Here is a 12,107-nt window from a genome sequence, read left to right on the forward strand (position 1 = left end):
TCTGTCTGGGATGTTTTTGTCAGGCCTTGGCACACAAAAAGGGCATCATTGCTAGTGCCCACGAGGCAAGATGAATTTTGCCTGCCGTGCTCAGTGCGATTGCTTCCTCACCCCATTCTGCCTTAGATCCTGGGTCACCTGGTGGCTGAAAGATGGTCCATGTCTCAAGCGGGTGCCAGAGCCTGACATAGTGACCCCTGGGCAGCCTTGCTCTGCACATGACGGCCGTGCAATTGCAAATACTTTCAAGTGCTGTCAGTAATTCTAGGGACAGTTGCTCACCTTCAGAGGAAGTTCTCTAAAATTGGCTGTCTCACCCAGTGGTACATTGATCTCTGTTCAGATTGAGCCACAAAAGGGCGGGGGGCCTAGATGCTGTGGCCGCAGCTTGCTGTGAGGGACAGCCCATGTTGCGGATGAAAGCCATCCTACAAGCACCTTCCACCTAGCCACCACTGAAAATCTGTAGGGTGTTAAGGTGAGAGTAGAAGAAACACTAGAGGGGGGGCCTCCTCCTTCCCTCATCATCGGCATCCCATACCGGTGCCGCACCCAGTGGGGTAAAAATAATACAACCTTATCGGAAGAGTCAGTTGCGTTCTTTGTGATTGCCCCATCATTTCCCTTGGGCCTGACCTGCCTTCCAGCTCAGCTACCATTGAAAATTGAAAAAACAAAAAAGTAGAGCCGTAAAAGGCTTCAAAGCCCACCAAATCCAACCCCCCTTCTAATACGGCAGAAAAGCCACATGTCTCCTGACTAGGTAGGGACGTCCTATTGCCCCTTAGGAAGTGGAAAGGCCATCGTGTTCGGTCTCAGCAGTACTCATGGAGCAGGGGGAAACACATGGCTGAGGAAATTCCCCACAGCCAAAAGATAGGTCTTGAGCATCACAACTTTGTAGGCTAATGATAAGGTCCACTTACGCCACTGGCTGAGCCTTTCCTCACAGGCCAGCAATCGCTTCTCCCAGTTCGCGTTACTCCACCTCGTCCCCACCGAATGGTAGAAGGCCCAGCTCATCAAACCTGTCCACTCTTGCAGCCCTTCTCTTCCACCCTGACCGACAGGGAGGAGTTTGAGCCTCCCTCCCTTAGGACCTTCAGCATTCCTGGGGACATCAACACTGCCCAAGTGACTTTGGGCAGTAGGTCAACCAATAGGGCTGCCTCCTAGGCCAGGCTGCAGCCCAGCTTCAGGACTCAGAGGAAATGCAGCTCGCATCCCCACCTACAGGATTCCAGGCACAGCCAGGCTTCTGGATCAAACATCCCCTCTTGTGCTCAAGTCACAACAGCTAGCGGGCAAAAGACAGACTTTCATGGCCTTTGCGAAAGCAAGACAGAGCCTTGGAAGATCCAGTAGGGTTAGGGCCACAGGAATTGCTCTCAGATCCCACTGAGACTTCAACTCAGATTGCAGGATTCAAAGTCCTGAGTGCTGGCCCTTACACCATGGGACCAATAGGGAACACCCAGACCTCTGCTGAGTTCTGATGAGGATGACCCTGTGTGGGCACCCTGCATTTGCTCAACCAAGTTGTCATGCAGCAGTTTGCTGCAGCTCCCAGAGGCCTCTCTTAATCCAGACTGAGAGGCCAGTGGGCATGTGAGGAAGTTGCCCCTTCAGTCCAGGAATACATGGCCCGTCCTAGGAAAGGAGAAAATGAAAGTCAAGGACCATCCTCAAGAGATACCTTCTGAAGATCTGGAGAATATTACAGGGAAAGCTGTCTTTTTCATTACCAGTGACTTGAACCCTAGACCTCAGATTAAAAGCCTGATGTTCTACCAACTGAACTAGCCAGGCTCACATGTCCAAATGGCAAATTTCATGCAGAAGAGAAATTAGTCATGAAAATGAGGGCAGGAAATAATACAGAAAACTTGCTACTCTTGCTTTCTTAGCAGTCCTAGCCCCAGCCTGCTCCTCCATCTGGCGCCCTGAGGCCTTATTCTTTCTTTAGTTAAATATTAATCCAGGAGAAAACACAGTTATACAGAAATGTCATTGGAAATACAAAAAATAAAAAGGAAAATGCAATTCCATCACTTTATCATGTCTGTGCCATTCCTGTATCGAGAGCACCCACTAGGTCCCTGTGTCTTACGAGAAACCTGGAGGAACTCATACAACAGCCTGAACATGAAACTCAACTGCTCCCAGGTGCTGCAGTAAAACCCTTTCCCTGCTGTGACGTTGCACTTCATAGGATTTTATGAAAATATGCTAATGAGTGTGAATATAAAGTAACTGAAATATGCTTCATGCAAAAGGTCTCTTGTAAGGTATCATTTCAAAGCTTATAATCTACTGTGTGTGTTCATTCTATTTGTATGAACCAATAATTCCTGTATCTGAAACTAGAAATATGAAATATAACTCTGAGGTCCTATTGTAATGATGCAAAGTGTGGACCATTAATAGTGGTTTGGACTCTTGATGGCTCCCATTAACCAGGACAATAGACTGCAGATGGCTCTGTCCTGCACCATCTGTGAGTCAGGCCAGGAAGAATGAAGGCTTGGGTCTCCCAGGACATGTGACCATGTCACCTGGTACAGGAATCCATCTTAAACCTGGGGCTTTTCCCCAGGAGAGAGACAAAAGATTCCTGCCTTGTAGCAAAGCTGTATAAGGAGATGGAACAGAAGAAAGGTGGGTGCAGTCATGCAAAATCCCCTAGCTACCTTGAGCTGGAACAAGAACTATACCTGGTGAAAAGATTGGGCCCAGACAAGAAATAAGTCTAGTCTGCGAAAGAAGCTTATTGGAAGATCTCTGAGGGTGAGACTTGATCTGTATTGAGTTTCACGCTGTATTAGGCTTGGACTTGCATGTTTTTGTTTTATTTTGCTCTATGGAGAATACAAATGGCACAGAGAAGGAAAAGATAATGCCATAGAAAAGTCTGTGTGCGTGTGTGTGTGTGTGAGATGGGTGGGAGGGTGTCTAGAAACCACTCTCCTCTAGTTTCTTTTCTCTGATTTCCTTTGGGAAATCTGAAGCAGGGAGCAAAAGCCATTGCTACCTCTGAGGCTTGAACTCACAACCTTCAGGTTATGAGACTGACACGCTGTCAACTGCACTAAGAAGACTTAGTAGACCTTTAGGCTCTGTGCATATAGGACCCTCCTACATCGGTGACTGGGGCAGGGAAGGAGCCAGGGGTGTGCTGGAAGAAGCAGGGAGCTCTGGTGCCCACAGACCTGTCCTGGCAGCTTTCTCAGCAGCAGAGAAATCAATTTGCCCTGCCAGTGAACAATCTCCTGGAACTAATGGCAGCACAGGGGGATGTTTCCAAGCTGTGCACCTACTGCCACATTTTGGAACTTACTCTCCTTCTCCTAGCAGGGCACTTTGCATGGGAATTAGGCAAAGCAAACTACACAGGTAAGAGGAACAAGCTGGGCAAGGTACATGGGGAACAGAATCCAGGGCTCCAGATAAGGCCCGAATTTACAATCCCAGCAGCTTGCCCTTCTCTACTAACCAATTGCACCACGGCAGATGCTGTTTAGATGGATTTGGGAAGCAGGCAGTTCCCAGTCTCTGTGGTTCACACCTTTGCTGGTAATTGAAAAGCAGCTGGTTCCAACCTAATTCAAGATGCGGCTTTTCAGTGATGAGACTCCAGTACGTTTTAACAGGAAGAAAACTTCCTCTATTCTGGTTTAGCCCCATTTGACTCCTTCTGCCCATCTTCTCCGCCCCCCAGTCTCTTTCCTTCCCCACTGGGCCATGCAGAGAGGAGCCCCAGTCAGTCCCTGTCACAGAGATTCTGTATCCTACAAACGGAGGGAGGGGTCACTCTAAAACATTGATAATGGGGAGGGGAGGGGTGTGCATGGTTAGGGGGAGAAAGCATGGAGACCTAACAGTAGGGCCTAGAGAGATTCCTCCAAACAGGGGAGATCCCCTGCTGCCCCCCATCAGCAGGAAGAACAACTGTGTGTGGGGTCTCCACATGCTGTCCCGCCCCAAGAGCCAACTGTGGCAATGGGAGCTGCAGGGCTGGAGTCTGTGGGCAGCAGTGCTCAGAGATGCCCCCAGCCCTCCTGCTTAGGGGCTGCTGCCAGAGGAGGGTGCGGGTTGCTTTCAAGAGATGCCCGAGGTAAATGCTGCACCCTCATCCTCTCCTGTACTCTCAACGCCCTGCCCCAACCCAGACCCCACACCTGCACCCAAACTCCCTCCAAGCGCCTGCCCCCTGCACGCCCTCCTACAGCACAACCCCCTGACTGAGCCCAGACCCTGAACCCGAACTCTCTCCCACTTTGTTGGATGTATGTGGCGGAAATTTGCAGGGGCAGGTATAAATATGCAGGTAAGAATTAGTCTAGAGATATGGAGGTTAGTTCTATCAGGGAGGATAAGGCCCTCTTCTAGCAGTTGAGGTGTGAATGCCAAGGGAGGAGAAATTGCTTTTGTAGTTGGCTAGCCAGGCACAGAATTCCCACTACATTCATCCGATGAAGTGGGGATTCACCTCTCAAAGCTTATGCTCCTGTACGTCTGTTAGTCTATAAGGTGCCACAGGACTCTCACTTTTTACAAATCCTGGTTAACGCAGCTACCCCTGTGATACTCAAAATGACAGTGTCCCCTGTTGGGTGTACATCACTGACCTCTCTCCTCTCTGAGCACTTACTGCCCCTCTGTTTCCTTGCCTCTCAGTCTGAGCAGATGGGACCTTTCCCTCCAGTGCTGGAGGATTCGCCCTTCTCATCTACCCTTGTCCCAAGCAGCACAGCGAGAGGGAATCTTAAATGTACCAAGGTGACTTTGGAGCAGAAACCCCTCAGACCTTCCATGCAATTGGCACTTGCCCCTCACTGAGCAGGACTGAAACTGGTGCAGGGATACTGGTGGGCCACATCCCCTCTGGGCATGAGCAAAGAGCAGGGTGAAAAAATGAACCTAGAGATTGAACCCAGGACCTCATACATGCAAAGCATGTGCTCTACCACTGAGCTACATCCCCAGATGGGCTGTGTTTGCTATGGGTTATACTCAGAGCCTTCCTGTTCTCACTGCATCCAGTGACCTATAAGCTTCACGAGAAGCCCATTCCCCTCTCTGAGGACCAGGCCTGCTCTCCTGGAGGTTACTTGTTCATAGGGCTCACTTTGCAGCAGGGCCAGATTCTATGTGTGGGGCAGAGAGAGTTTGTGCCCTGGACTCAGGGTGCAGAGATACACTAAGCCCTCTCCCCTGCATTGGGTGGTGGGCGTGCTGCAATCCCCTGCTGTAAGGTCATTGTGGGGGATGCTGTGAGCAGCTCAACACCTCACCCTGGTGGCAGAAGTGGGGTGTGGAGTTTTAGGTGTTTCCACCTGCCTGTGAAGTCCAACTTTCCCCAGCACATTCACTGCGGTGCAATTGGGTCACTGTTTCCATGGCTGAACAGCAAAGAATCACTCCCAGTTTCCCTTCTATCCGCAGCAGGATTAGCCTGTGTCAGGGGTTAATGAGGTGGATCTGCTTGTAGATTGTTATTCATTCCCCACCTAGACAATTCACATAGTCCCTTTCCTAATCAAATCCCCAACACCTCAGTGATCCTGGTAGCAGGGGTTGGGTCCTGAGACTTTGAGGATCCTTTTTACCCTTCACCTGGAGTGAACTCAGCTTTTCCCCCATCCCAGACAATCCATGAAATAACAACAGGAGCATAAAGAAAGAGGGGAGGGAACATCTCACTGCCAGGGCTGGATGTGCCCAGGGCCCCAACTCATCCATTGTTTCCATGGAATTTGGCCCCCTGCTTTGTACAAGGGACAGAGAAAGATCTTGCTGTTCCTTTGTCTGTGCAAGGAAAATTGTGCTTCTGTATGAAAGAGAGGAGGAAAATGGCCCCATGATGGGACAATATCCTCAGGATTAAGACCTAAGGACTCAGGTTGAGAACTGATAGAACTCCACTTATCTGGGATTTAACACATTGTCTTCCATGGAGCAGGGCCAGATCCAGCATTTTTGCCACCCCAAGTGGAAAAAAAAATAGAGACGCTGCAATCAGCAGCAGCTCTATCTCTGCCACTTTTGGCAGTGAGTCTTTCCCTCCAAGAGGGACTGAGAGGACCCAATAACCACAGAAGCCTCCCCATTCCATTGGCCATCCCTACCATGGAAAGATGGTGGAATCTGGAAACAGCCACAGATTTATTTACATTGCAAGTGAAGAATAACTGAAGCTTTTTTTAAATTGAAGTCACTTTTCCCTGACTGGGAATTGAACCCAGGCCTTGGCAGTGAAAGTGCCAAATCCTAACCACTAGACCACCAGGGAGCTAGCAAAGTTGTTTTTTTCCTCACTTATGCTACACTTTCTTAGGCTACTTTCTATCCACTTTCTGACAGTACTCCATTGTCCACTCCCTGAGGGGTTAAGAACAGAGAGTACAGGAACCCCTGTACTTAGGGTCACAACCTCAGCCCAACACAAGCCACTGAAATAAACTCTAAGGATGCTTCCTCCAGCAGGATCACAGAGCAATACAAAAAAAACCCAGGAGGAACAATCCTCCTCTGTCTTCATTTACCCCATCACAACCCTCTCAGCAGCCGACTCTTGCAGGAAGGACACTCAGATGATAGGAGCTGTGGCATAGAGACCAAGGGAGGGGTGTTGCTTCCTCTCACTGTGAGCTGATCACAGTCTGACTTCGTGCAACAGGGCTCTGAACTTTGTCACCTTGTGTGTTCTGAGAGCAGAGCTCCCCGGACCCTCCTGCTGAGAGCATGGTGATTGCACAACAGCCGCAAGGCCATTTTCCCTCTCCTTGGCTTCCCCAGACTTTTCCCACAAATGGTTCTATCAGGTGCTGGAGGGATCTAAGGACCTGCAGGATTCCCTCACCCATCTCTTAAAGCAAACAGTGATTCCCTTCTCTGACATTCCTGGGTCTGGGCTTCTTTTGAGTTTTTCCCAAGGGGGGGGGCCTGATTCCCTGTGAAAATGTGTGTGGTACCAGCTTATCTGCCCCTCTCTGGGAACCGAGAATCTTTTTCAGACTCTCCCCCACTAGATGAGTCCAACAGCACCTCCCCTTGGTGGGAGAATCCTAAATTCCAACCTCCCGCCCTGGTTGCTCTGACCAGCTGGCGGCGGCAGCATGCTAAATCAACCCCAGCTCTCTGGTCTAGAAAGCAGCATCTAACCAGCCTTGTGACAGCTCTGGTTTGCTCGCTGGAGACATTACAAACCAGGAAAGAAGGCAAATGTAAGACAGGGAACCTCAGCTCACAAATAAAAACCTTCAGGTGGTCAAAAAAGCAATCAGGATGTTAGGAATCATTAAAAAGGGGATAGAAAATAAGACTGACAATATATTATTGCCTTATATAAATCCATGGTACGCCCACATCTCGAATACTGTGTACAGATGTGGTCTCCTCACCTCAAAAAAGAGATTCTAGCACTAGAAAATGTTCAGAAAAGGGCAACTAAAATGATTAGGGGTTTGGAGAGGGTCCCATATGAGGAAGATTAAAGAGGCTAGGCCTCTTCAGATTGGAAAAGAGGAGATTAAGGGAGGATATGATAGAGGTATATAAAGTCATGAGTGATGTTGAGAAAGTGGATAAGGAAAAGCTATTTACTTATTCCCATAATACAAGAACTAGGGGTCATCAAATGAAATTAATAGGTAGCAGATTTAAAACAAGTAAAAGGAAGTTCTTCACACAGCGCACAGTCAACTTGTGGAACTCCTTACCTGAGGAGGTTGTGAAGGCTGGGACTATAACAATGTTTAAAAGTTCAGGGCACCTTCTACACTGCGTCTGGGCGGTTGACTGACTTTAAATCTAGCTAGCTCTGTTGGTAGAGCATGATGCTCTTAATCCCACCATCATAAATCCAAGCCCCATGGTGGGTGGTAGCGACAGCCCTTAGGTGTCACTCTTCTGCTAATATTCACAGATCAAAATGAAACAAACTATCTATGCTCTTTGGCAGGTCAAGTCTCTTCTTCTCTCTGAGCTTCACTAAAACATGAAGAGAGAACAAACTGACATTTGCAAGCTATGTTAAGAGAGTATTTTCTCCTCTTCCATTGTACCCCAGGCAAGAAGAGGGGATAATAACCATTTAATGGATGATTGCAGAGGGAAAAGTTTGGTCTTTATAAATAGGACAATGATCAATTGGTCTCCATGTCCACTGATGGTAGGACAAGAAGTAATGGGCTTAATCTGCAGCCAGAGAGATTCACGTTAGATATTGGGAACAGCTTTCTAACTCTGAGGGTAGTTAAGCTCTGGAATAGGCTCCCAAGGATGTCTGTGGAGTCTCTGTCCTCGGAGGTTTTTAAGAACAGGTTGAACAAACCTCTGTCAAGGATACTCTACATATACTTGGTCCCATAGACAACCTGCTCTGGCTCTGGTTCCCTCCTTCTGCTCCCTGCCTGGGCCGACTGCTGTGGGCACTTGATCCCACATGCCCTCGATGCATCGCCTCTGCTTGACCCTGCTTCAGCAGAGAGGGCTGGATTTCATGACCTCTCCAGGGCCCTTGCAGCCGTACAGCTCTATAATTCGATGCCATCGCAATACAATATAAACAACAACAAAAGTGGAAACACCCCAATCTAACATCTAACAATTCAGCGTGAACTGACATTCCACAGCACAAAGTGACAACACGTAGGAGTGCAAAGCCCGACAATTCAGCACCATGAAAATGAACGCCCCATGGGGCAAAATGACGCACTGCAAAAGAGCTCAGCTCAAATCAATGCAACACAAGCCAGTGCAAAAACCATACAACACGAAACAATGTGTCAGAGTGCAAAGTGACACTGTGCAAAACAGCTCAGCGTGGAACAACGACACAGCACAAACCCACACAACAGAATCACATAGAAAGGTAGGGCAGGGAGAGACCCCGAGAGTCAGGGCCAAGTCTCCCTAGGCCACCCCGACAGGTGTTTGAAGAACAGGGAAACAAAGGGCACCACGAACTTCTGTTTTTTGGATGAGCAAAGAAAAGGGAGCAGCATTGTCCCCCTCGGGTAGCCCCTGTTCAATTCCAGGTCAGAAAACAAAACTCTTCTACAAGAATATCCAAAAAATGTTGTGTTTCACTTCACTTCATAAGTACAGTTGTGTGGCAATTAAATGATGACTCTAAAGTTTCATAAAAGTGTGGGAAATACGGATGTATCAGAAAATGGCTTGGAATGAAGGAAGACAAAAATTGATGGGTCGAGAGAACAGGCCCTGTTTCCCCCTGGTTTGGAGCTTCTCTCACAGCTACTGGAATAGAAAAGCTAAGCAAATGGGGTTCTATTGTTCCAAAGGAGATTGAAGTGAGGCCATTTTCTCCAGATAGAATTAATGGTAGTATCAGGAGTGGGATGTGAAATCACATCTCTATGCACAGACCAGAACAGCCAAGGGATTGGAAAAAAAAATTTTTATAACTAGCACTTTAGACCAGTCCATCATCCTGATACTACAAAGAATATGACTTATCAATCCTAGTTTTCATTAATGGTTGATGAACTCTTTAGGGAAGTCACGATGGCACATCTCTTTCAACTCCTAGAGACCTTCTACAGCACAGCTGATTTTTAGACACACTCACCCAGACCTAAAGTTACACGTTTCCTGGAGCTCCATGAGTTCTGCGGTGTTGGAATCTCCCTGTTCGCTTTTTAAGTGAACAAAAGATGGGTGCTGGCATTCTAAGACAGTAATGGTGAAACTCAAAATCCTGCCCTGTGCGCCAGACAGTTAAGCAACCAGCACCCACAACCTCTACTATGATAGCATCCTGTCTGGGAACAACTCACTTACCAACAGCTGGGGTGTGAAATCCTCATTTCTTTGTTGTTCTGTCACTGTAGTCCCCACTTTCCTATTGCTTGTCTGTATAATCTCTGTCTGGTTCTGTGACTGTTTCTGTCTGCTGTATAATTAATTTGTTTTGTGTAAACCAGTTAAGGTGGTGGGGTATAATTGGTTAGATAATCAGGTTACAATATATTAGGATTGGTCAGTAAAATGATTGGTTAAGATAGAGCTAAGCAGAACTCAAGTTTTACTATATAGTCTGCAGTCAATTAAGAAGTAAGGGGGGAATGCGAATGGGAATTGGGGTAGGGAAATTGGAATTATGTTTTGCTAAGGGGGGGAATAGGGACAGGGAAGGGGAACGGGGTCACAGGCAAGCCTCTGTGGTGTCAGAGCTGGGAAGGGGGATACTGAGGAAGGAAACTGGAATCATTGCTTGCTGGAAGTTTACCCCAATAAACATTGAATTGTTTGCACCTTTGAGCTTCATGCATTGCTGCTCTCTGGTCACGTGAGAAGGACCAGGGAATGGAAGGGTGATGGGATAAACCCTGTAACAAGTACGTCTTTCAAGGTGTGAAACCCCCCAGAACCAGTATAATTAAGCTGACCTAAGCCATGGTTAGATAGTGCTAAATGAAAGGAAAGATTGTTTTGCCAATGCAGCTATTACAGGGATGGAAAACCCTTGTGGTCCCTGTAGCAACTGTATACTCCACAGTGCTACAGCAGAATTTTAACGATAGCCAGCCTCAGAGAGTGACGAGATCTGGCTCCGTGGATGCTCAGGCACTAAGACAGCAACAATGACAATACACTAACGCTTCCATAGTTAACAGGATTCAAACATACATGGGGAGACCCCAATAGATTTCTAGCCCATCGCCTTAACCACTTGGGCACAACTACTTGATAAATAGGTGCTGCCCTACATGATGATTCTGTTCTCACAGAATTGTCACTTCAGATGGCTCAGACCAACTCCCCCAGCACACTCACGGCTGTTTATTAGTGTAAGTGTGTCCATGGGGAACAGCAAGAGTTCCTGCCCATTTCCCTTCCAGCTGGAACATGATTAGTGTGTTTGTGGCTAACGACATTGCTATAGATTGTTGTTCATTCCCCACACTGACAATTCAGACAGTCCCTTTCCAATTCGAATCTCCACCATATCATTCCAATAGCCGGGGGCAGGATTTCTCTGGGGCACTGAAATGTTTCAGGGGATTGGTGTGTGAGCTCAGCCTTGCATTCCATCCCTGATGTTTCATGGACTAACAACAGCAGCAGAAAGAAAGAGCCGAGCCAATATCTCCCTGGCAGGGATGCAGGTGACCACATCCCCTCTGTCTGACCATTGCCATTGCAGGAGAGAAGGGTTCACTGCAATCGAATGCCCTGGCTCAGACAAGAGACACAGGGAGGTTTTACTGTTATTGGATCTGTGCAAAGGAAATTGTGCCTCTATATGAAATTAAGGAGGGAAATTAAACGTCCACATGGTGGCCCAGTGCCTTAAGGAATGTGGGCAATGGACTCTGGCTGAGAAATGATTTAACAGGAATTTGTATCAATGTATTGCCCTGATTAAAAGCTATGGCTGTAAGGTGCCACTGTTGTTAGTACTTGAACCTGCGTGGAGACACTTGAGTGGGTGTCAAGTCCATTACCTTAACGAGGGTTAGTTGATTATTTTGTCAAGATCCAAATTTCTTGGTCAAGATCTAGTCAATGTCTAGATGACAGAGAAAATAATACACTGATGATAATAAGAAGAATTTAGAAATATTTACAGTTGCTATGGGCATAACTATGATGATTGTTTTATGTTTCACTCTTTATATCTGACACCACCATCACCTTTCCCTTTAGCCTTGTAGTTTGCCAAGGGTAAAACTAAACATCTCTTCAGATACAAGGGAGTGTTTGTGTTCACTCCTGTTAGCTACACAGAGGCTTGATGTAGCTGCTTTCAGTCCTCCGGCTCTGCTGGCATAAGAAACATTTCAGGGTGTCACTGAACTGAAGGAGGGAGATGATTTTTTGACAGATGACGCCTCCTCTTAAAGGTGTTTGTCTGGCTGGCAGCCCTGGTTCCCAGGTCTCTCCTGAGGGAAGAAAATTTCTGTGCAAAATACTAAAACTTTTAACAGAGAGGAGGGAAAGGCGACGACCACATGGTGGGGCCAGTATGTACCACAACATGGTTCTTTTATGTGGGATGACTCTAAACATTGACTGATCTCCACTCCCTTGGATTTGAAGAGATGTTTAGTTGTGCACTTAGGAACCTATAAGGCTGA

At 47.4% G+C, this 12,107-nt stretch overlaps 2 long non-coding RNA genes and 1 other non-coding gene across 3 annotated transcripts in view; 1 reads left to right on the forward strand and 2 right to left on the reverse strand.

The window, feature by feature from the left end:
• Positions 1-12,107, forward strand: part of LOC127041589 (uncharacterized) — a 244,742-nt gene that overhangs the window by 157,339 nt on the left and 75,296 nt on the right. The window lies entirely within an intron of this gene.
• The window catches only part of LOC127041588 (uncharacterized), a 271,683-nt gene that overhangs the window by 104,893 nt on the left and 154,683 nt on the right, over positions 1-12,107 (reverse strand). The window lies entirely within an intron of this gene.
• TRNAE-UUC (transfer RNA glutamic acid (anticodon UUC)) lies at positions 6,221-6,292 on the reverse strand. The gene has a single exon. It is a non-coding gene; the product is annotated as a tRNA-Glu (tRNA).

The sequence above is a fragment of the Gopherus flavomarginatus genome (assembly GCF_025201925.1).
Source record: "Gopherus flavomarginatus isolate rGopFla2 chromosome 13 unlocalized genomic scaffold, rGopFla2.mat.asm SUPER_13_unloc_3, whole genome shotgun sequence".
Lineage (NCBI taxonomy): Eukaryota > Metazoa > Chordata > Testudines > Testudinidae > Gopherus > Gopherus flavomarginatus.